The following is a 22,496-nucleotide window of genomic DNA, read 5'->3' as shown; positions in this document are numbered from 1 at the left end:
AGACTGCATCCCCTCCTCCTGTGTGGAAGAGGGTGGAAGCTCCACCTGTGCAAGGTGTGCTATGGTGCAGTCACTCAGGCAGCAGGTGGAGGAGCTGCAGGAGGAAGTCAGCAGGCTATGCTGTATTAGGGAGGGGGAACAAGAAACAAAGTATTATTCGAGGCATTGCAAGAATCATAGAATCATAGAATCATTAAGGTTGGAAAAGACCTCTGAGATCATCCAGTCCAACCGTCAACCCAACACCACCATGCCCACTACACCATGTCCCTAAGCGCCTCATCTACACGTCTTTTAAATACTTCCAGGGATGGTGACTCAATCACTTCCCTGGGCAGCCTGTTCCAAGGCCTGACCACTCTTTCAGTAAAGAAATTTCTCCTAATGTCCAGTCTAAACCTCCCTTGGCGCAACTTGAGGCCATTTCCTCTCGTCCTATCACTTGTTACTTGGGAGAAGAGACCAACACCCACCTCGCTACAACCTCCTTTCAGGTAGTTGTAGAGCGCGATGAGGTCTCCCCTGAGCCTCCTCTTCTCCAGGCTAAACAATCCCAGTTCCGTCAGCTGCTCCTCATAAGACTTGTTCTCCAGACCCTTCACCAGCTTCGTGGTGAAGAAATACTAGGTCCCCATGACACTGTCCTCCAAGGACTACCAGACAAAGAGTGTCCACAGTGAACAGACAGCACCTTGGAGGAGGCGTCATGGTCTCTGGTGACCCATAGGAACAGGATATGACTTCACTCCCCTTCCTCATATGTGCCAACCAGCAACAGATGTGAAGCCTTGGAAGTGGACAAAACCAATGAGCAAGATTCACAGGGAGAAACCGCACCAGCAGCACATACTAAAAGCTGCAAAAGGAAGTGGCGAGTGCTAATAGTGGGTGACTCTCTGCTGAGAGGCACTGAGGCACCCATCTGCCGGCCTGATATACAGTCAAGGGAAGTTTGCTGCTTGCCAGGAGCCAAGATCCGGAATGTCACAGAGAGACTGCCACAACTGGTAAAAAGTACAGACTACTATCCCCTACTTCTCTTCCATGTGGGCACCAATGACACAGTAAAGCAAAACCTGGGCAAGATCAAGCAGGACTTCAGAGCCCTGGGGGCCGGTCAGAGATAGGGGTGCAGATCAATACCTGGCTTCGTGGCTGGTGTCGTCGCCAGGGCTTTGTTTTCTATGGTCACAGGATGTTCTTCGATGAATACAGCCTATTGGGAAGAGATGGAATCCACCTATCTAGAAGAGGCAGGAGAATCTTTGCTAGCAGATTGGCTGACTTAGTGAATCGTGCTTTAAACTAATGAACTTGGGGGGGGTAGGGTCCACAGCTGTGACACCTGTATATCCATAAGCAACAGGGTGGATGAGCTCCCCAACCCTCTCCAAAGGCAAGAACCCTAAGTCCAGCCACCTCAAGTGCATGTATACCAATGCACATAGTCTGGGCAACAAACAGGAGGAACTGGAGCTCCATGCCCAGACTGAGAGTTATGATGTCATAGGAATCACAGAAACTTGGTGGGAAAACTCACATGACTGGAAGACCACAATGGATGGCTACAAACTCTTTCGGAAAGACAGGAAAGGAAGAAGAGGAGGTGGAGTTGCACTTTATGTAAAAGAGAAATTTGAGTGTATGGAGGTGAGTTACGGAGACCACAAAAATTCTATCGAATGCCTTTGGATCAGGATTAGAGGGATCTTGTGTTAGGTATCTGTTACCAACCTCCCAAGCAGGATGACGAGGCTGACGAAACCTTACTTCAGCTGCTCAAGGAAGTCTTGGGCCAACAGAACCTGGTCCTCATGGGTGACTTCAATTACCCAGACATTTGTTGGGAAAACAACACAAGCCGTCCATCAGGTTCCTGGAATGCATTGAGGACTGCTTCCTGCTACAGATACTGGACATGCTGACTAGGAATGGCGCATTGCTAGATTTACTGCTCACAAACTGAGAAGACTTACTTGACAACATAACTACCAGTGGTAGCCTTGGATACAGCAACCACAACATTGTGGAGTTTAAGATCCTGCCGAGCATGGTGAAGACCAATAGTAGGGCAAAGACCCTGGATTTTAGAAGAGCCAACTTCAAGATCCTCAGAGCCCGGCTGCGAGGGATTCCATGGGAAGCATCCATGGAGGGCAAAGGAGCTTGCAAGTGCTGGGAGTTTTTCAAGAACAGCCTCCTGGAAGCACAAGAAATCCCACAGGGAAGTCTGCTGCCTCCCTGGGGCCCGGGTTAAGGACATTGCTAGGAAGCTCCCTGGTCTGGTACAGGCCTCTGATTACTACCCACTACTGGTTATACAGGCTGGCAGTGAGGAGGTTGCAGGGAGAAGTCCCGAAGGGATCAAAAGGGATTTCAGGGCGCTGGGGCGACTGGTGGGAGGACCGGGAGCACAGGTAGTGTTTTCCTCGATCCCTTTAGTGGCAGGGCGGAACACCGAAAGGAACAGGAAAACTCATCAGATCAACACGTGGCTCAGGGGCTGGTGCCATCGGCAGAATTTTGGCTTCTTTGACCAGGGGGAGGTTTACACGGCACCGGGCCTGCTGGCGACGGACGGAGTTCAGCTGTCTCACAGGGGGAAAAGGATTCTCGCTTATGAGTTGGCCGGGCTCATCGAGAGGGCTTTAAACTAGATTCGAAGGGGGAAGGGGATAAAACCAGGCTCACTAGAGAAGAGCCTAGGGACCGCACGCCAATGTCGGGGGAGAAATCGGTAGCCCAGCTCAAGTGCATCTACACCAATGCACGCAGCATGGGCGGCAAACAGGAGGAGCTGGAAGCCATTGTGCAGCGGGGTACTTATGACTTAGTCGCCATCACGGAAACATGGTGGGATGAGTCGCACGGTTGGAGTGCTGCAATGGATGGCTATAAGCTCTTCAGAAGGGACAGGCGAGGAAGGAGAGGCGGTGGGGTAGCCCTGTATGTTAGGGAGTGCTTCGATTGTGTAGAGCTCAATGATAGTGATGATGAGGTCGAGTGCTTGTGGGTAAGGATGAGGGGGAAGGCCAACAAGGCAGATATCCTGCTGGGAGTCTGTTATAGACCACCTAGCCAGGACGAGGAGGCAGATGAAATATTCTACCAGAGGCTGGCAGATGTCTCACAGTTGCTAGCCCTTGTTCTCGTGGTGGACTTCAACTTTCCGGACGTCTGCTGGAAATACAACATGGCAGAGAGGAAACAGTCGAGGAGATTCCTGGAGTGTGTGGAAGATAACTTCCTGGCACAGCTGGTAAGCGAGCCCACCAGGGGAGGTGCCTCGCCTGACCTACTGTTCACAAACAGAGAAGGACTGGTGGGAGATGTGGTGGTCGGAGGCCGGCTTGGGCTTAGCGACCATGAAATGATAGAATTCTCGATACTTGGTGGAGTAAGGAGGGGGGCCAGCAAAACCGCTACCATGGACTTCCGGAGGGCGGACTTTGGCCTGCTCAGGACACTGGTCGAGAGGGTCCCTTGGGAGACAGTCCTGAAGGGCAAAGGGGTCCAGGAAGGCTGGACGTTCTTCAAGAAGGAAGTCTTAAAGGCGCAGAAGTGGGCTGTCCCCATGTGTCGCAAGAAGAACGGGCGGGGAAGGCGACCGGCCTGGCTGAACGGGGAGCTCTGGCTGGGACTCAGGAAAAAAAGGAGAGTTTACCACCTTTGGAAGAAGGGGCAGGCAACTCAAGAAGAGTACAGGGATCTCGTTAGGTCGTGCAGAGAGGAAATTAGAAAGGCAAAAGCCCAGCTAGAACTCAACCTGGCCACTGTCGTGAGAGACAACAAAAAATGCTTTTACAAGTATATTAATGACAAAAGGAGAGCCAAGGAGAATCTCCATCCTCTATTGGATGCCGGGGGGAACGTTGCCACCAAGGATGAGGAAAAGGCTGAGGTACTCAACGCCTTCTTTGCCTCAGTCTTTAATAGTCAGAGTGGTTATCCTCAGGGTACTCAGCCCCCTGAGCTGGAAGACAGGGACGGCGACCAGGATAAACCCCCCATAATCCAAGAGGAAGCAGTTAACGACCTGCTACGCCACCTGGACGCTCACAAGTCTATGGGGCCGGATGGGATCCACCCGAGGGTACTGAGGGAGCTGGCGGAGGAGCTTGCCGAGCCACTCTCCATCATTTACCAGCAGTCCTGGTTAACTGGGGAGGTCCCGGACGACTGGAGGCTTGCCAATGTGACGCCCATCTACAAGAAGGGCTGGAAGGAGGATCCAGGGAACTACAGGCCGGTCAGCCTGACCTCGGTGCCGGGGAAGATTATGGAGCGGTTCGTTTTGAGGGTGCTCACGAGCCATGTGCAGGACAACCAGGGGATCAGGCCCAGCCAGCACAGGTTCATGGAAGGCAGGTCCTGCTTGACCAACCTGATCTCCTTCTATGACCAGGTGACCCGCCTAGTGGATGAGGGAAAGGCTGTGGATGTGGTCTACCTGGACTTCAGTAAAGCCTTTGACATGGTCTCCCACAGCATTCTCCTAGAGAAGCTGGCGGCTCACGGCTTAGACAGGTGTACTCTTCGCTGGATAAAAAACTGACTGGACGGCCGAGCCCAGAGAGTTGTGGTGAACGGAGTTAAATCCAGTTGGCGGCCAGTCACGAGCGGTGTTCCCCAGGGCTCAGTACTGGGGCCGGTCCTGTTCAATATCTTTATCAATGATCTGGACGAGGGGATTGAGTGCTCCCTCAGTAAGTTTGCAGACGACACTAAGCTGGGCGGGAGTGTTGATCTGCTGGAGGGTAGGAAGGCTCTGCAGAGGGACCTGGACAGGCTGGATCGATGGGCCGAGGCCAACTGTATGAGATTCAACAAGGCCAAGTGCCGGGTCCTGCACTTGGGTCACAACAATCCCAGGCAACGCTACAGGCTTGGGGAAGAGTGGCTGGAAAGCTGCCCAGAGGAAAAGGACCTGGGGGTGCTGGTTGACAGCCGGCTGAACATGAGCCGGCAGTGTGCTCAGGTGGCCAAGAAGGCCAACGGCATCCTGGCCTGTATCAGAAATAGTGTGGCCAGCAGGAGTAGGGAGGTGATCGTGCCCCTGCACTCGGCACTGGTGAGGCCGCACCTCGAATACTGTGTTCCGTTTTGGGCCCCTCACTACAAGAAGGACATTGAGGTGCTGGAGTGTGTCCAGAGAAGGGCAACGAAGCTGGTGAAGGATCTGGAGCACAAGTCTTATGAGGAGCGGCTGAGGGAACTGGGACTGTTTAGCCTGGAGAAGAGGAGGCTGAGGGGAGACCTCATCGCGCTCTACAACTACCTGAAAGGAGGTTGTAGTGAGGTGGGTGTTGGTCTCTTCTGCCAAGTAACTAGCGATAGGACGAGAGGAAATGGCCTCAAGTTGCGCCAAGGGAGGTTTAGATTGGACATAAGGAGAAATTTCTTTACTGAAAGAGTGGTCAGGCCTTGGAACAGGCTGCCCAGGGAAGTGGTGGAGTCACCATCCCTGGAAGTATTTAAAAGACATGTAGATGAGGCGCTTAGGGACATGGTGTAGTGGGCATGGTGGTGTTGGGTTGACGGTTGGACTCGATGTTCTTAGAGGTCTTTTCCAACCTTAATGATTCTATGATTCTGTAATAACAGCCCATCCCCTACAAAGGGAAAGGAAGGCAGAACAAGAGGCAACCCTGGCTTAACAAAGAGCTTTTGGGTGTGCTTATAAGCAAAAAAGAAGCGTACTGGCTATGGAAAGGTGGCCAAATAGCCATTGAGGACTACAAGAACCTCGCTAGAGCATACAGAGATGCAGTCAGGAAGGCTAAGGCTCAGCTAGAACTGAAATTGGCCAGAGATGTCAAGTACAAAAAGAAAAGGTTCTTCAGGTATGCGAGCAGTAAGCAGAAGCACAGGGAAGACAGAGGCCCATTACTAAACAGGGCAGGGAAAATAGTCACTAATAATGCTGACAAGGCAGATGTTCTCAATACCTTCTTTGCCTCTGTCTTTACCGGCGTAGCTGGACCCCAGATCACAGGATCAAGTAGCTACGACAATGCATGTGTCGACCCACCAGTAGTGGAGGAAGGGCTGGTCTGTGGCCTCTTGCAAGGGCTCAACCCACATAAATCTGTGGGAAGTGGCTGACATTGTTGTGAGGCGTGGATATCCCTGATGACTGGAAGAGGGCAAATGCCATACCCATCTACAAGAAAGGCCCAAAAGGGGACCCAGGAAACTACAGGCCCATTAGTCTTACTTCAGTCCCTGGGAAAGTAATGGAACGAGTCCTCCTAGAAACTATCACAAGCCAAATGAAGCAGGTGATTGGGAAAAGCCAGCACGGATTTACCAAGAGCAAATCATGCCAGACTAGCCTGATCACCTTCCACAACAAAATAACATCTTCTGTTGACATGGGGAGAGCAGTGGATGTTGTTTACCTGGACTTCAGCAAAGCATTTGATACTCTTTCCCACAACCTTCTCCTGGACAAACTGGTAGGATACAGACTGGATGGGTGGTCTGCGAGGTGGGTAGGAAATTGGCTAACAGGCCACACTCAGAGGGTGGTGATCAATGGTTTCTACTCAGGCTGGCAGCCTATCACAAGTGGGGTCCCCCAGGGAGCGATACTGGGCCCCATGCTGTTCAACACCTTCATAAATGACCTGGACGATGGGATTGAAAGCACCCTCACCAAGTTTGCTGATGACACTAAACTGGGTGGTGAGGTGGACACTCCAGAAGGGTGAGCCATCTTACAGAGAGACCTGGACAGGCTGGAAGAGTGGGCTAGCAAGAACAGTATGAAGTTTCACAAAGGCAAGTGCAAAGTCCTGCACCTGGGTCAGAATAACCAAAGAGCCCAGTACAGGCTAGGATCTGTGTGGCTGGGGAGCAGCCTTGCTGAAAGGGACCCGGGGGTCCTGGTGGACAAGCAGCTGAACATGAGTCAGCAGTGTGCTGCTGCAGCAACAAAGGCAAATCGCATCCTGGGCTGCATCTGCAGGGGCGTTACTATAAGAGATAGAGATGGGATCATCCCACTCTACTCAGCGCTTGTCAGGCTGCACCTGGAGTACTGTGTCTAGTTCTGGTCCCCACAATTCAAGAAAGACACGGTTCAGAGGAGGGTCACAAAAATGATCAAAGGGCTGGAGAACCTGCCCTATGAGGAAAGACTAAAGGAGTTAGGTCTTTTCTCCCTGGAGAAGAGAAGGCTCAGGGGGGACCTCATCACAGTATTTCAGTACTTAAAGGGTGGCTACAAAGAGGACGGAGGCTCTCTCTTCACAAAGAGTCACATGGAGAAGACAAGGGACAATGGGTACAAGTTGTAACGGGATAAGTTTCATCTTGATATAAGAAAGAAATTTTTTACAGTGAGAACAATCAATCACTGGAACAACCTCCCCAGGGACGTGGTAGAGTCCCCATCACTGGAGGTTTTCAAGACGCGACTGGACAGGGTGCTAGGTAATCTCATCTAGGCTCCCTTTCCCATGAAAGGTTGGATGAGATGATCTTTTGAGGTCACTTCCAACCTGGGCTATTCTATGATTCTCTGAATCCCATTGCATTAGCAAGGCCCTACAAATAGGGTGTGAAATCTGGGCCCTAAGAAGAAAAGCATCCACTGGCTTCCACAGATGAGTGTTTCACTGCAGAATTTACCAAGAGTTCCTGCCAAGTCATCAGCTGTGGTTTGATACTAAAACAATATGTTTGGGAAGCTGCCTTGGTTCTACTGCTATGTGTTCCTTTGATGTCCTGTGGGATTGTGTGCTTTGCCAAGTTTTCTAGGGCTGCACAGAATCATAGAACGGTTGAGGTTGGAAGGGATCTCTGGGGTTCATCTTGTCCAACCCCCCTGCTCAAGCAGGGCCACCTAGAGCCAGTTGCCCAGGACCATGTCCAGACAGGTTTTGAGTACTTCCAAGGAGGGAGATTCCACAACCTCTGGGCAACCTGTTCCAGTCTTCAACCTCCCTCACAGTCAAGAAGAGTTTTCTTATGTTCAGAGGGAACCTCCTGTGTTTCTGTTTGTGCCCATTGCCTCTTGTCCTGTCACTGGGCACCACTGAAAAAGAGCCTGGCTCCCTCTTCTACGGACCCTCCCTTCAGGTATTTACATACATTGATGAGATCCCCCCCTGAGCCTTCTCTTCTCTAGGCTAAACAGTCCCAGGTGTCTCAACCTTTCCTCATAGGAGAGATACTCTATTCCCTTAATCATCTTCATGGCCCTTTGTTGGACTCTCTCCAGTAGCAGCATGTCTCTCTTGTACTGTGGAGCCCAGAACTGGACACAATACTCCAGGTGGGGTCTCACCGGTGCTAAGTAGAGGGGAAAGATCACCTCCCTCCACCTGCTGGCAACATTCCTCCTAATGAAGCCCAGGATACCGTTTGCCCTCTTTGTGGCAAGGGCACACTGCTGGCTCATGTTCAACTTGGTGTCCACTAGGACCCCCAGGTCCTTTTCTGCCAAGCTGCTTTCCAGCTGGGTGGCCCCCAGCATGTACTGGTGCCTGGGGTTGTTCCTCCCCAGGTGCAGGACCTTGTACTTCCCCTTGTTGAACTTCATGAGGTTCCTGTCAGCTCATTTCTCCAGCCTGTCCAGGTCCCTCTGGATGGCAGTGCGGCCCTCTGGCATATCAGCCACTCCTCCCAGTTTTGTGTCATCTGCAAACTTGCTGAGGGTCATCAATCTTCTCAATCTGTATTCATTCATTCACTAATTTAATCAGTTGATACATTTTTAAGAGGACCTTTGTATCTCAGTTTTCAGTGAACCCATGAAAGTAAAGGGGGCAAAAAAACAAAAAGAAAAGAAAAAAGGACAAAACCAGAGAAGTCCACAAATTCTCCAAACACTGCAGTGAAGCTGGCAGCAAAGACAAGATCTCCAGGAATTCACTGTACCAGATGCAGGAAGTCTGAGGTTGACATGGCTTATAAAACAACTTCGGTCTTATTCATATAGGGTGAAACCTCAAATAGTCAAATGCAACTCAAAGTTAATTAAAAAAAAAAAAAAAAGAGACCCATTCCAAGAGCTCATGATTCTTTTTCAAACTACAGCAAAAAAGCAGTATGCAGGTAGACATACTACTCGTCAGATTTTTGTGCTCACCAAGCTTCCTGGAACAGGTTCTTTCATCTTCTGCCTCCTTTCCCTCCAAACTGAGGAAATCATCACTTATTTTTACTTATTGCATGCAAAGGTCACTCACAAGTTCCTGCTGCTTTTCTGGACTTCCAGAGAGGGAAGACATGTCATAGGTGCAAGGCAACACAATCAAATATGCTAGAAAGCTCTCAAATTCCTTGAGAGTGGCAACCAGATATTGCTGGATCCTATGTATAATCTGACACCTCTCTCTTCACCCTACTCCCCCCAGATGACATGAATGTAGCTCATGGAGATGTTCTGAGCGCAAGGGAGATTTGTCCCTCGCTATAAGAAGGGCTCCTACCTCCACCTTACAAGAACAAGCAAAATTTCACTTCTGCCTTCTCACAAAAGCCACAAAGCTGGAAAGCAATATCATTTCTAGTCTAGAAGGGAGCTGGACTGCTCAGGTCTGAAAGGGAAAGTGTACCTTGGCTGTGTGCAATCTGCCTGGCTCAAATCCCCATTCAAATTCCTTGCTTACCTGATCATTTTGTTTATGTTATGTTTTAGCTTTTCTTTTTAACAGAAAAAAATACCAGTGTGTCACATTTCCAGCTTTAGTTAATACAATCATTCTAAGGAATGGTTTCTGAAAAAGTTTCTTCCTAAGCGCTTGATTTCCTGAGATCACACTTCAGTCAGAATTCTTCTCTGAAAACTTCTCTGCAGGTGACAACCCTGCAGTATGAATGCCTAAGACTTGCAGAAAAATACATGGTTATATAAGTATGTCATGATGGAGGAACCTCTTTCCACTCTTTATTACACAGTACAGGTGAGGGAAAAGCTTGCAAAATTACCTAAGCTTGGTTTGGAGTTGTCAAAGTTTGTCAATACAAAATTATTGCTAAATACAGGGTCTGCGTGCTACCTAAGACACATGTGCACAAACCCTAGAAGTCAGAGTTAAATATCTGACTGAGTGCAAAAAACCTTCCCCCTCAATCTATGGGGAAGGGAAGGGAAGGGAAGGGGAGGGGAGGGGAGGGGAGGGGAGGAGAGGAGAGGAGAGGAGAGGAGAGGAGAGGAGAGGAGAGGAGAGGAGAGGAGAGGAGAGGAGAGGAGAGGAGAGAAAAGTTAAGTTTGGGGAAAAAAATCTCCATAAGAGGAGTGAAATCCAGGTATTGTTTGCTTTGCAGGAAAAAAATTTGAAAGACACATTTAGGATATTCTTCAGAATGACTAACTAAAGGAAAATCAAGTGGTAAGACAATATTTTCTAATTACCATATCTACAAAGAAAACATCGAGTTAATCAAACCCGTCAAAAATCTTCCAGGAAGTTGCTAAGAGGACTGAGAAAATGCAAAAGCTATTGGCACACATCAAAATACAGGGACCATTAAAATTGCCAAAAACCTCTTGAATTTTCTTGGCAATGCTATGGTATGTGCAAGCTAAGATGTTCATAAAACAGCAACAGAAAAAGTCAACATTAATTCTTTCATACTCTAATGAATATAAAATTGCTAGTGTTCCTTACTTGAACAGAAAGCTTCAGACAACTTTCAGAACAAGAATTATTACCATCTCCAGGTGACAACAGAATTGCAAAGGACTCCCAATCGCTTAACTCGAAGGAGATAAAAGTACCTGAAAGCTGATATGTACTTATTTAATTTTAAATTTTTTATAGCTGTGTGCTCTAATATTTTCCTTTGCACTATAAGTGGCATACATCTTACCTTTACATTAGATTATTATAGTTTATAGAGCACTTGGAAAATATATGGCATGATACAAGTGGTAAGCGTTGCTATCAGGAAAACAGGGATCATAAATATTCCTTTTTATGATGCCTAATTATATATACAATAGTACCTCAACTCCTCATGGAAGTATACAAACTGGACTGCATACATTCTTGAAGACCAGAAACTAAGCTCCAGCTGCTGGACAGTAAACACATTTGCGTGTGTCCTGGTTTCGGCTGGGATAGAGTTAAATTTCTTCCTAGTGCTGTGTTTTGGATTTAGTATGAGAAGAATGTTGATAACACACTGATGTTTTCAGTTGTTGCTAAGTACCCTGCTAGTCAAGGACTTTTCAGCTTCCCATGCTCTGCCAGGTGCACAAGAAGCTGGGAGGGAGCATAGCCAGGACAGCTAACCCAACTGGCCAATGGGGTATTCCATACCATATGACATCATGCTCAATATATAAATAAGAGGCGTGATCAAGGATGTAGCGATCGCTACTTGGTTATCAGTCGGCGGGTGGTGAGCAATTGCATTGTGCATCACTCATTTTGTATATTCTACCATTATTATTATTATTATTATTATTATCCCTTCCTTTTCTGTTCTATTAAATTGTCTTTATCTCAATCCACGAATTTTACTTTTTTTTTTCCCAGTTCTCCCCCCCATCCCACTGCGGGGTGGAGGGGAGTGAGCGAGCGGCTGTGTGGTGTTTGACTGCCTGCCTGGTTAAACCACAACAGTCCTTTTTGGCGCCCAACATGGGGCACGAAGGGTTGAGATAACGACAGATCTGACCAAAGCGTGTTAAGGCAAAACTGGTTATAAGCATTCATTATATTGGTTTAATAGTCGCTGGTCACAATGTTGATTTTTGGCTCTCAAAGTTGTGGGGCTGGCTCTCAATGTTGGGTTATGTAATACCTTGCTTGCAGTATATGTTCCCTGTTGTGCTGTTTATCACTGCTCAGAACTGGGACAAGGTTATCATTTTGCTGCACTGTGTAACACTGTTTTATGATATGATAAAATCGTTGGTTGTAAGTCTTATCTGGTATCTGCACTCAGCACTGCCGACATCTCTGTACCTCGGGAACCACCTCTTAGAAACTATTAATAATTACACTCTTTTCTCCTTGGAGAATGAACTTAGGGGGGAGACAGGGTGGGACACTTTCTCCCACTTGTTCACCTTCCTTTTCACATTTCCAGAAACTCCTTTTTCTTCTATCCTCTTCATGAAGCCATCCACAATATTCCCTGAGAACTTTGAATATCCTTGGGATGTTCAAACAAGCATGTTCATATTGCTATGTCTCCTGAATGTGGTTCAGGTCTTGTTTAGGGTTAAACAACTATTTAGGAATACTGTCCAGAGATCAACCCCAGCAACAGACACGGTGACTACTCAAACCCCCACGATAGGCACTGCGGCTACGCCAACCCCCGTGACAACCACTGTGGCTACTCAAACCCCAGCAACAGGCACTGCAGTTACTCCAACCCCAGCGACAGTCACTGCGGCTGAACCAGAGAACCAACCTGTGCCGGTATCAGTCGCCCCTATACAGAAGAAGAAATACACAAGGAAATCAGCTCGTTTAGTAAGGGATGAAGATGAACCAGGGCCATCTAAGGAAGGGGGCATTGAAAAAGCGATTAGGCAAGGAGTGAGCGAGCGGCTGTGTGGTGTTTGACTGCCTGTCAGGTTAAACCACAGAAGAAGATACGTGTCACCCAGGCAAGTGGACCACCACGGAGAGAGCTATCCAGTACCTGAGAGAATTAGGCACGCTGGAGGTGATTTATGATGACCTGAAAAACAAGCAGTTACCCAAAGATCCAGATGAAGTCAGGTGCACCCAACGCATGTGGCAGAAGATTGTACGGAGCGCACCAGCATCGCATGCAAACTCGTTGGCAATAATGACCTGGAAAGACGGAGAGGAACAAACAGTGGATGAATTGGCTGGCCAACTCCGGCAATATGAAGAAAGTCTCTCTTCCTCCCTACGGGCCTGTGTCTCTGCTGTGGAGAAACTGTCTCGGGAGGTCCAGCAACTCAAAGAGGATATGTCCTGCTCCCCACCTGCACGGGCCAGTGTCTCAGCCATTAGGAGCAAGTGTCCCTCTGCTCAAGAGAGGAGACATCGTGGGTACACACCCCGGGGCACCCTGTGGTTTTACCTGCGTGACCACGGAGAGGACATGAGGAAGTGGGATGGAAAATCTACCTTGAACATAGAGGCACGGGTACGTGAGTTGCAAGGAAAAACAACCACAAAAGGGGATTCTGCCAGAAAAACTGCTGCTCCAGTTTCCAGTGAGCAGTTCCCCAGACAGAGTAGAAGGGCTGATTCCACTTCCGACCTTAATGAAGGGACTTTTGATTCAAATCTACAAGAAGTGAGTAACGAGTACTATGACCAGGACTAGAGGGGCCCTGCCTCCAGCCAGGTGGAGGAAAGGGACAACCGGGTTTACTGGACTGTGTGGATTCGATGGCCTGGCACATCAGACCCACAGGAGTTGTCCTGGTTTCGGCTGGGATAGGGTTAAATTTCTTCCTAGTGCTGTGTTTTGGATTTAGTATGAGGAGAATGTTGATAACACACTGATGTTTTCAGTTGTTGCTAAGTGCCCTCCTAGTCCAAGGACAGCTCCCATGCCTACTGACTGAGCTAGGTACACAAGATGGGAGGGAACATAATCAGGACAGCCAGCCCAGCTGGCTAATGGGGTATTCCATACCATGTGACGTCATGCTCAGTATATGAATGATAGGCGTGATCCAGGAAGTAGTGATTGCTACTTGGTTATCGGTCAGCGCGGGTGGTGAGCAATTGCATTGTGCATCACTCATTTTGTATATTTTATCATTATCATTATTATTTTCCCTTTTCTGTTCTATTAAACTGTCTTTATCTCAACCCACGAGTTTTTCTCACTCTTACCCTTCCAAGTCTCTCCCCATCCCGCTGAGGGGGGGGTGGGGGGAGTGAGTGAGCGGCTGCGTGGTATTTGGCTGCCTGCCAGGTTAAACCATGACAGTCCTTTTTTGGCGCCCAACGTGGGGCACAAAGGGTTGAGATAACGACACATCTGACCCGAACGGGTTAAAACAAATTTGTTATAAGCATTCATTATATCAGTTTAGTACTCACTGGTCACAACGTTCGTGTATTTGCTCTCAGAGTTGTTGGATCTGTTCTTGGAGTTGTGGTATGTAGCACCTTACTGGCTGTCTATACTGCTGATTATCAGTTTTTATGTGGGGTTGGTCATCTCTGGGAAATGGATTAAGGTCATTGCTTTGCTATACTGTGTGACACTGGTTTATGTTATGATAAAATTATTGGTCACGAGCCTGTACTCAGCACTGCCATCATTCCTGTTCTTCGGGAGCTATCTTTTGGAAACCATTAATAATTACACTTTTTACGTCTTCACCTCAGAGGATGAATTTAGTGGGGAGACAGGATGGGACACTTTCTCCCACTTGTTCACTTTCCCTTCCATATCTTCAGAAACTCCTTTTTTTTCTATCCTCTTCACAAAGATGTCCACAATATTCCCTGAGAATTTTGAATATCCTTGGGATGTTCAAACAAGCATGTTCATATTGCTATGTCTCCTGAATGTGGTTCAGGCCTTGTTTAGAGTTAAACAACTATTCAGGAATACTGTCCAGAGATCAACCCCGGCAACAGACACGGTGACTACTCAAACCCCTGCGACAGGCACTGTGGCTACTTCAACCCGCACGACAACCCCTGTGGCTACTCAGACCCCGGCAACAGTCACTACAGTTAATCCAACCAGTGCGACAAGCACTGCAGCCACTCAAAACCCGGCAACAGTCACTACAATCACTCCAATCCCCGCGACAGGCACTGCAGCTACCCAAATCCTCGCGACGGGTACTACAGCTGAACCAGAGGACCAACCGTCGCCGGTATCCGTCACCATGTACAGAAGAAGAAATCTTTGAAGCGGAAGTCAGGTCGTTTAGAAAAGGATGATGGAAAACCAGGGCCATCACGAGGAGGGGAGGAGGAAGAGGAAGAACTCATAAACGAGACGGAAACCACCCGACCCTTATCCCTGAATGAGTTGCGATATATGCGGAAAGATTTCAGCCGTTGTCCAGGCGAGCACATTGTCACCTGGCTGCTCCGATGCTGGGAGAATGGGGCCAGTAGCCTGGAATTAGAGGGGAAGGAAGCCAGACAGCTGGGATCCCTTGCTAGGTGTCGTGGTTTAACCCCAGCCAGCAAAATAAACTCCACGCAGCCGCTCGATCACCCCCCTCCCAGTGGGATGGGGGAGAGAATCGGGAGGGCACAAGTAGGAAAGCTCCCGGGTTGAGATAAAAACAGTTTAATAATGGAAATATAACGAAGTAGAACAGTAATAATAACAATGAGAACAACAACAATAACAGAATACACAAAGCAGGCAATGCACAACGCAACTGCTCACCGACCGCTGACTGCGTGTCACGAATGGGGGGCGAGCCCCACCCCACACCTGGTTTTTATACTGAGCATGATGTCACATGGTATAGAATACCCCATTGGCCAGCTGGGTCCACCACCCCGGCTGTGCTCCCCTCTCCCGGTGCAAGCATCACCCAGCAACAGCCAAAGCATCAATGGGCCATCAATGCTCCTTTCACACCGAACCCAAAACACAGCACACCCCCCAGGCTACTGGGAAGAAAGTTAACCCTGTCCCAGCTGGAACCAGGACACTAGGGAAGCGGGTATTGACAAAGCAATTGGAAAAGGGACACAGGTCCTCAGCCTCTGGAGGCGACTCCTGTCAGGCGTGAAGGAAAGGTATCCCTTCAAGGAAGATGTTATATATCGCCCAAGCAAATGGACCACTATGGAAAGAGGTATCCAGTACCTGAGAGAACTAGGCGTGCTGGAGGTGGTTTATAGTGACCTGGACAACAACCAAATGCCCAAAGATCCAGATGACGTCCAGTGCACGCGACCCATGTGGCGGAAGTTGGTACGGAGTGCACCAGCGTCGTATGCCAGTTCATTGGCAGTACTGTCCTGGGCAGAGGAAGAAGCACCAACAGTGGATGTCTTAGTTAGCAGACTTCGGGATTTCAAAGAAACTGTCTCCTCCTCCCTTGTCTCGGCTGTGGAGAAACTGTCCCGGGAGGTCCAGCAACTCGAAGAGGATATGTCCTATTCTCCACCTGTGCGGACGAGTATCTCAGCCATTAGGAGTCAGCGTTTTTCTCCTCAAGAGAGAGGATATAGAAAGTACACGCCCCGGGGCACCCTGTGGTTTTACCTGCGTGACCACGGAGAGGACATGAGGCAGTGGGATGGAAAACCTGCCTTGACCCTAGAGGCACGGGCACGTGAGTTGCAAGGAAAAACAATGACACAAGGGGGTTCTCCCAGGAAAAATGCTGCTCCAGTTTTCAGAAAAACCTGTCTCACGACGGTCCAGTTTCCAGTGAACAGTTCCCCAGACAGAGTAGAAGGGCTGATCTTACTTTGGATTGTAATTGCGATGAAGAAATTCTTGACTCACGTTTGCAAGAAGTGAGAGATGGATACTATGACCAGGACTAGAGGGGCCCTGCCTCCGGCCAGGTGGAGGAAAGGGACAACCGGGTTTACTGGACTGTGTGGATTCGATGGCCTGGCACATCAGACCCACAGGAGTATAAGGCTCTCGTAGACACCGGTGCACAGTGCACCCTGATGCCATCAAGCTATAGAGGGGCAGAACCCATCTGTATTTCTGGAGTGACAGGGGGATCCCAAGAGTTAACTGTATTGGAGGCCGAAGTGAGCCTAACCGGGAATGAGTGGCAGAAGCACCCCATTGTGACTGGCCCAGAGGCTCCGTGCATCCTTGGCATAGACTACCTCAGGAGAGGGTATTTCAAGGACCCAAAAGGGTCCTGGTGGGCTTTTGGTATAGCTGCCCTGGAGACGGAGGAAATCAAACAGCTGTCCACCTTGCCCGGTCTCTCGGAGGACCCTTCTGTTGTGGGGTTGCTGAGGGTCAAAGAACAGCAGGTACCAAACGCTACCACAACAGTGCACCGGCGACAATATCGCACCAACCGAGACTCCCTGATTCCCATCCATAAGCTGATTCGTCGACTGGAGAGCCAAGGAGTGATCAGCAAGACTCGCTCACCCTTTAACAGTCCCATATGGCCAGTGCAAAAGTCCAAGGGAGAGTGGAGACTAACAGTAGACTATCGTGGCCTGAACGAAGTCACGCCGCCACTGAGTGCTGCCGTGTCGGACATGCGAGAACTCCAGTACAAACTGGAGTCAAAGGCAGCCAAGTGGTACGCCACAATTGACATTGCTAATGCCTTCTTCTCCATCCCTTTGGCGGCAGAGTGCAGGCCACAGTTTGCTTTCACTTGGAGGGGCGTCCAGTACACCTGGAACCGACTGCCCCAGGGGTGGAAACACAGCCCTACCATTTGCCATGGACTGATCCACACCGCACTGGAACAGGGTGAGGCTCCAGAACACCTTCAATACATTGATGACATCATCGTATGGGGCAACACAGCAGAAGAAGTTTTTGAGAAAGGGGAGAGAATAATTCAAATCCTTCTGAAGGCTGGTTTTGCCCTAAAACAAAGTAAGGTCAAGGGACCTGCACAGGAGATCCAGTTTTTAGGAATAAAATGGCAAGATGGACGTCGTCAGATCCCAATGGATGTGATCAACAAAAAAACAGCCATGTCCCCACGAACTAGCAAAAAGGAAACACAAGCTTTCTTAGGCGTTGTGGGCTTTTGGAGAATGCATATTCCAGATTACAGTCAAATCGTAAGCCCTCTCTGTCATGTGACCCGGATGAAGAACGACTTCAAATGGGGCCCTGAGCAACAACAAAACTTTGAACAAATTAAACGGGAGATAGTTCATGCAGTAGCCCTTGGGCCAGTCCGGGCAGGACAAGAAGTAAAGAATGTGCTGTACACCGCAGCCGGGGAGAATGGTCCTACCTGGAGCCTCTGGCAGAGAGCACCAGGGGAGACTCGAGGTCGATCCTTAGGGTTCTGGAGTCAGGGATACAGAGGATCCGAGGCCCGCTACACTCCGACTGAGAAACCTGCGCTACAATCAAACAAGCCAAGCGGTTAAAGACTCTCTGGTATGAAGGATGATGGTTGAAATATAAATATGGGGAGGCCTGGCAGATTGATTATATCACACTCCCTCAAACCTGCCACGGTAAGCGCTATGTGCTCACCATGGTCGAAGCAACCACTGGATGGCTGGAAACATATCCCGTGCCCCATGCCACTGCCCGGAACACCATCCCGGGCCTTGAAAAGCAAGTCCTATGGCGACATGGGACCCCAGAAAGAATTGAGTCAGACGATGGGACTCATTTCCGAAACACCCTCATAGACACCTGGGTCAAAGAGCATGGCATTGAGTGGGTCTATCACATCCCCTACCATGCACCAGCCTCCGGGAAAATCGGACGATACAACGGGCTGCTAAAGACAACACTGAGAGTGTGGTGGGACATTGAAGCATTGGGACACACATTTAGCAAAAGCCACCTGGTTAGTCAATACCAGGGGATCTGCCAATCGAGCTGGCCCTGCCCAATCAAGACTCTTACGTACTGTAGAGGGGGATAAAGTCCCTGTCGTGCACATAAGAAATATGCTGGGGAAGACAGTCTGGGTTACTCCTGCCTCTGGCAAGGGGAAACCCATCCGTGGGTTTGCTTTTGCTCAAGGACCTGGGTGCACTTGGTGGGTGATGCGAAAGGATGGGGAAGTCCGGTGTGTACCTCAAGGGGATTTGATTTTGGGTGAAAATAGCCAATAAACTGAATTGCATTATGTTATTTGCTATATAATATTGTATATCGTCACTTCAGTGATGGCTATATGTCATGTCAATGGTATTGCAGTAAAAATCACCCAGATTAATGAAGAATGAACTCTGATGAAACCAAGCAAAGTGCAACGATGATAGAACCGGACGAGCGCAGCGATAATGGAACCACAGCTGGCTTCAGGATTGAACAATCCTACAACACACACCATCTCTCCTGCCCTGAAGGACTGTTATGACAGATGGAGCCCAAAGTCATGGACTAAATGAACTCAATGGACATTTTAGAGGGATGGCCCAGAGACTAAGGGAATGATATCTCTGTGTGTGTATATATATATTTATCTCAAAAAACAGGAAAAGTGGTGGTGATTAATTGGAATATATTGGAAAATGTGAGACCTAGGCATGACGTAAATGGTATAGAATAAGGGGTGGATACTGTCCTGGTTTCGGCTGGGGTAGGGTTAAATTTCTTCCTAGTGCTGTGTTTTGGATTTAGTATGAGAAGAATGTTGATAACACACTGATGTTTTAGTTGTTGCTAAGTAGTAGTGTTTACACAAAGTCAAGGACTATTCAGCTTCCCATGCTCTGCCAGGTGCAGAAGAAGCTGGGAGGGGGCATAGCCAGGACAGCTAACCCAACTGGCCAACGGGGTATTCCATACCATATGACGTCATGCTCAGTATATAAATAGGAGGCATGGTCCAGGAAGTAGTGATCACTGCTTGGTTATCGGTCAGCGGGTGGCAAGCCATTGCATTGTGCATCACTCATTTTGTATATTCTACCACTGTTATTGCTATTATTATTATTATTATTATTATTATTTTCCCTTCCTTTTCTGTTCTATTAAATTGTCTTTATCTCAACCCACGAATTTTACTTTTTTTTTTTCGATTCTCTCCCCCATCCCACTTCGGGGTGCAGGGGGGAGTGAGCGAGCAGCTGTGTAGTGTTTGGCTGCCTGCCGGGTTAAACCACAACAGCATGTTTAACTTTTAGCCTTAATTGGTCTTTAATTCCAATCTCTGGGAAAGATTCAGCCAGTCAGATCCCAGGAACAGTACTTAGGAATGGCAGTATGTGCTCTTATGAACTATTCACCATTTCTCTCTAACATCTCCCTGCAGGGTTTTGTTTTTTCTTTTTCTTTTTCTTTTTTTTTTCTTTCTTCTTTTTCTAATTTTATCAGGACAGCACATAATGTTGATTTAATAACTAATCATTACAGTTTTGATGTAATTAGTCTTTGGTGCCTGAAAAGAAACCCTCCCAAAAAATTTTAAGTACTTACTGTACTGGGAAAATCTGTTTTTTAAATTTTTTGCTTATATTCTTTTATTACTGAAGATATTAAAAAGAGAGAGTACTCACTGGTAGTTCATCCATACAGCTTCTTACTCCTTGAAGTCACACTCTGAACTCTGTTTCTAATACCAAAATTATTTCCAAAGCTACATAACTAGCAAGATTCCTTAACAGAAAAGTACTGAAGTTGAATCCTTCCAATAAAGAAATGTTACAGGGAAGATTCACTGATGCTCACCACCTGTATTGAAGAGAACCATCCGCACACAGTAACTGATGTGTGCAACAAATATTAAGAGTGAATGCTTAAGAACAAAGAATGAAATCCTATAGGTTACCATTAAAACATAGAATAAATGACCTCCTGGAACTAACCGGACTGTATTTAGAGAATGTTCTACAAGTTCCTAGCATACTTTTAGAGGTTTAAATGTAACACAAATTCTGGGAAATACAGAATTTCTACAAATGTGGAAGTTCTCAGAGAACAAAAATATTTATTTGGTCTTACCTGACAATTATGAGCAGCAGTGAAGCATAGATTCAATATTACTCTTTTTTGCTCCTACATATACAGTATCGCAAAGCTGAATAGGATTTTTTTCTTGGAGAGAACCCAGGAAAACACTATAGTATCTAACCTTGTGGGAAAAGGAGGAGGGGAAAACTCCTCAAAATAATACAAAAGAACAGAGACCCAAGAGACAGAAAAGTAAAAGCCAGAAGGAAAGTTTCTAATGAATGTTTGTTCAGTGTATAACCTGTAAGAGCCTTTGTGACTGAAGCCTTAGCAAAATGGTAACGCAAATGATAAAATAATATGAGCAAGTGGTTTTATTCTAGTGTGGAGACTGTATTTGAGTTTCTTTTAGACGCACATCAAATTAATGGCAATAGTAAACTGAATTAGTAGACAAATCACGGAGATAAAACCTCCTGTTAAAGTCTTGGTATCCCTTTCTTTCACAAATCGATTTTGGCAGTTCGGTAACAGACAAGAAGAGCCATCCAGCCAAAATTAAAAGATAATTTTAAATATTCTTGGGTTTTTTTCCTTTGGATGATATATAAATGCTGTGTTGTCAATCAGGAATGTTAAATTCATTCAGAAAAATGATTATATTTGCTCCTTTGTACAAAGAGCAGTTGTGGTAGACAAATATATACATCAGTGATAAGACTTCAGAAGACATTGTTTGCATTGCTGGAAAAAAGTGCAAATGAAAAAGGGTAAAAGTTCTTCAAACACATATTGAATGCAGGTTTTTAGCCTGGATTTGATATGAACAGCTGATGCTTTAAAACAGTTTCTATAAATGCCACTCATCTATACCTATCCTTTAATTCAAGCATGCTGGTTTTAAATGATCCTTTGCCTTTTCCATGGTATGTGTAGATTAAAATATATCTTGGGATGGTTAAAGTAAAAGCTATTGTGTGTTTTATCTGAAGGGATATATCAAAAGTAAAAGCTTTCACTGGAGAAAGTATTAAAATAATGTAAAAAAGATAAATTTAGAAACTAGGCTATGCATATTAGGAGCAAAACAGATTAAATAAAAAGTTCTTTAAGATGAAATTGCCACAAAATGCATGCATATGAAACTCTCCCCTGAGCAAATATATTACAACCAATGATCAGATGTGCTTTGTGTCCGGCACCATCAATTACTTGAAATAAATGATAGGGAGAGTTAAGAGTTACTCAGGGGATGCTCAGAACTTTGTAGGACCAGGGCCTAAATTAATAATAGGCACCCTCATCCATTCCACTGACCAACAAAAAGGTGCTACAAGGGTGAGACAGTATTAGACAGTTACATGTTTAAAAGTTAGTACAATAAACAACAGTTAATTTTCAACAGTTAGCAACAAAGAAACTTGCCTCAAGAAGCTAGTACCATTAGTAAGGCAACTGATATAATCATCCTCTGAATTAATATGTTAAAAATAGATCTTTTAGTAGGGGATAACAATTTGACTACATTAACCTCCACACTACACATTTGGACCTCGATGGACTGATCCATTTAGTAGTTAGTCCATAATTACAAAAGTTTAAAATAAATGCCTTCTTTTAAATGAATGATGCTGTAGCATATTAAAGCATTTTGAATATTTTTAAACCTTTTATATTTATTTATTTATATGTGCATACATACACAGACACACAAACTTCAACATGAGTGGAACAAATCATTTGAAAACATTCACCTGTCAGCAAACATAACAGCAGCTGATAAACAAAAGCAGATAGGAACCATTTTTAGGGAAGAATAAAAGAAAGCCTGCAAAAATTCCACTTCCCTACTAAATGCCAAGCATCAAGAATAGGAGCCACCTCTGTATGTAGGAGAAGATGGGTGGGGGGGTTAGGTTTTTTTTTGTTTCTTTTAGGGTTTTGTTTGGGGGGGGTTGTTTGCTTTCTGCTTTTTTAACTCATAAACATCCTAAATGAGATAGCAAAGGATGCGGCTAGGCTAC

The sequence above is a fragment of the Calonectris borealis genome, chromosome W (genome assembly GCF_964195595.1).
Source record: "Calonectris borealis chromosome W, bCalBor7.hap1.2, whole genome shotgun sequence".
Taxonomy (NCBI): domain Eukaryota; kingdom Metazoa; phylum Chordata; class Aves; order Procellariiformes; family Procellariidae; genus Calonectris; species Calonectris borealis.
Note: the sequence above shows the minus strand (reverse complement) of the source record.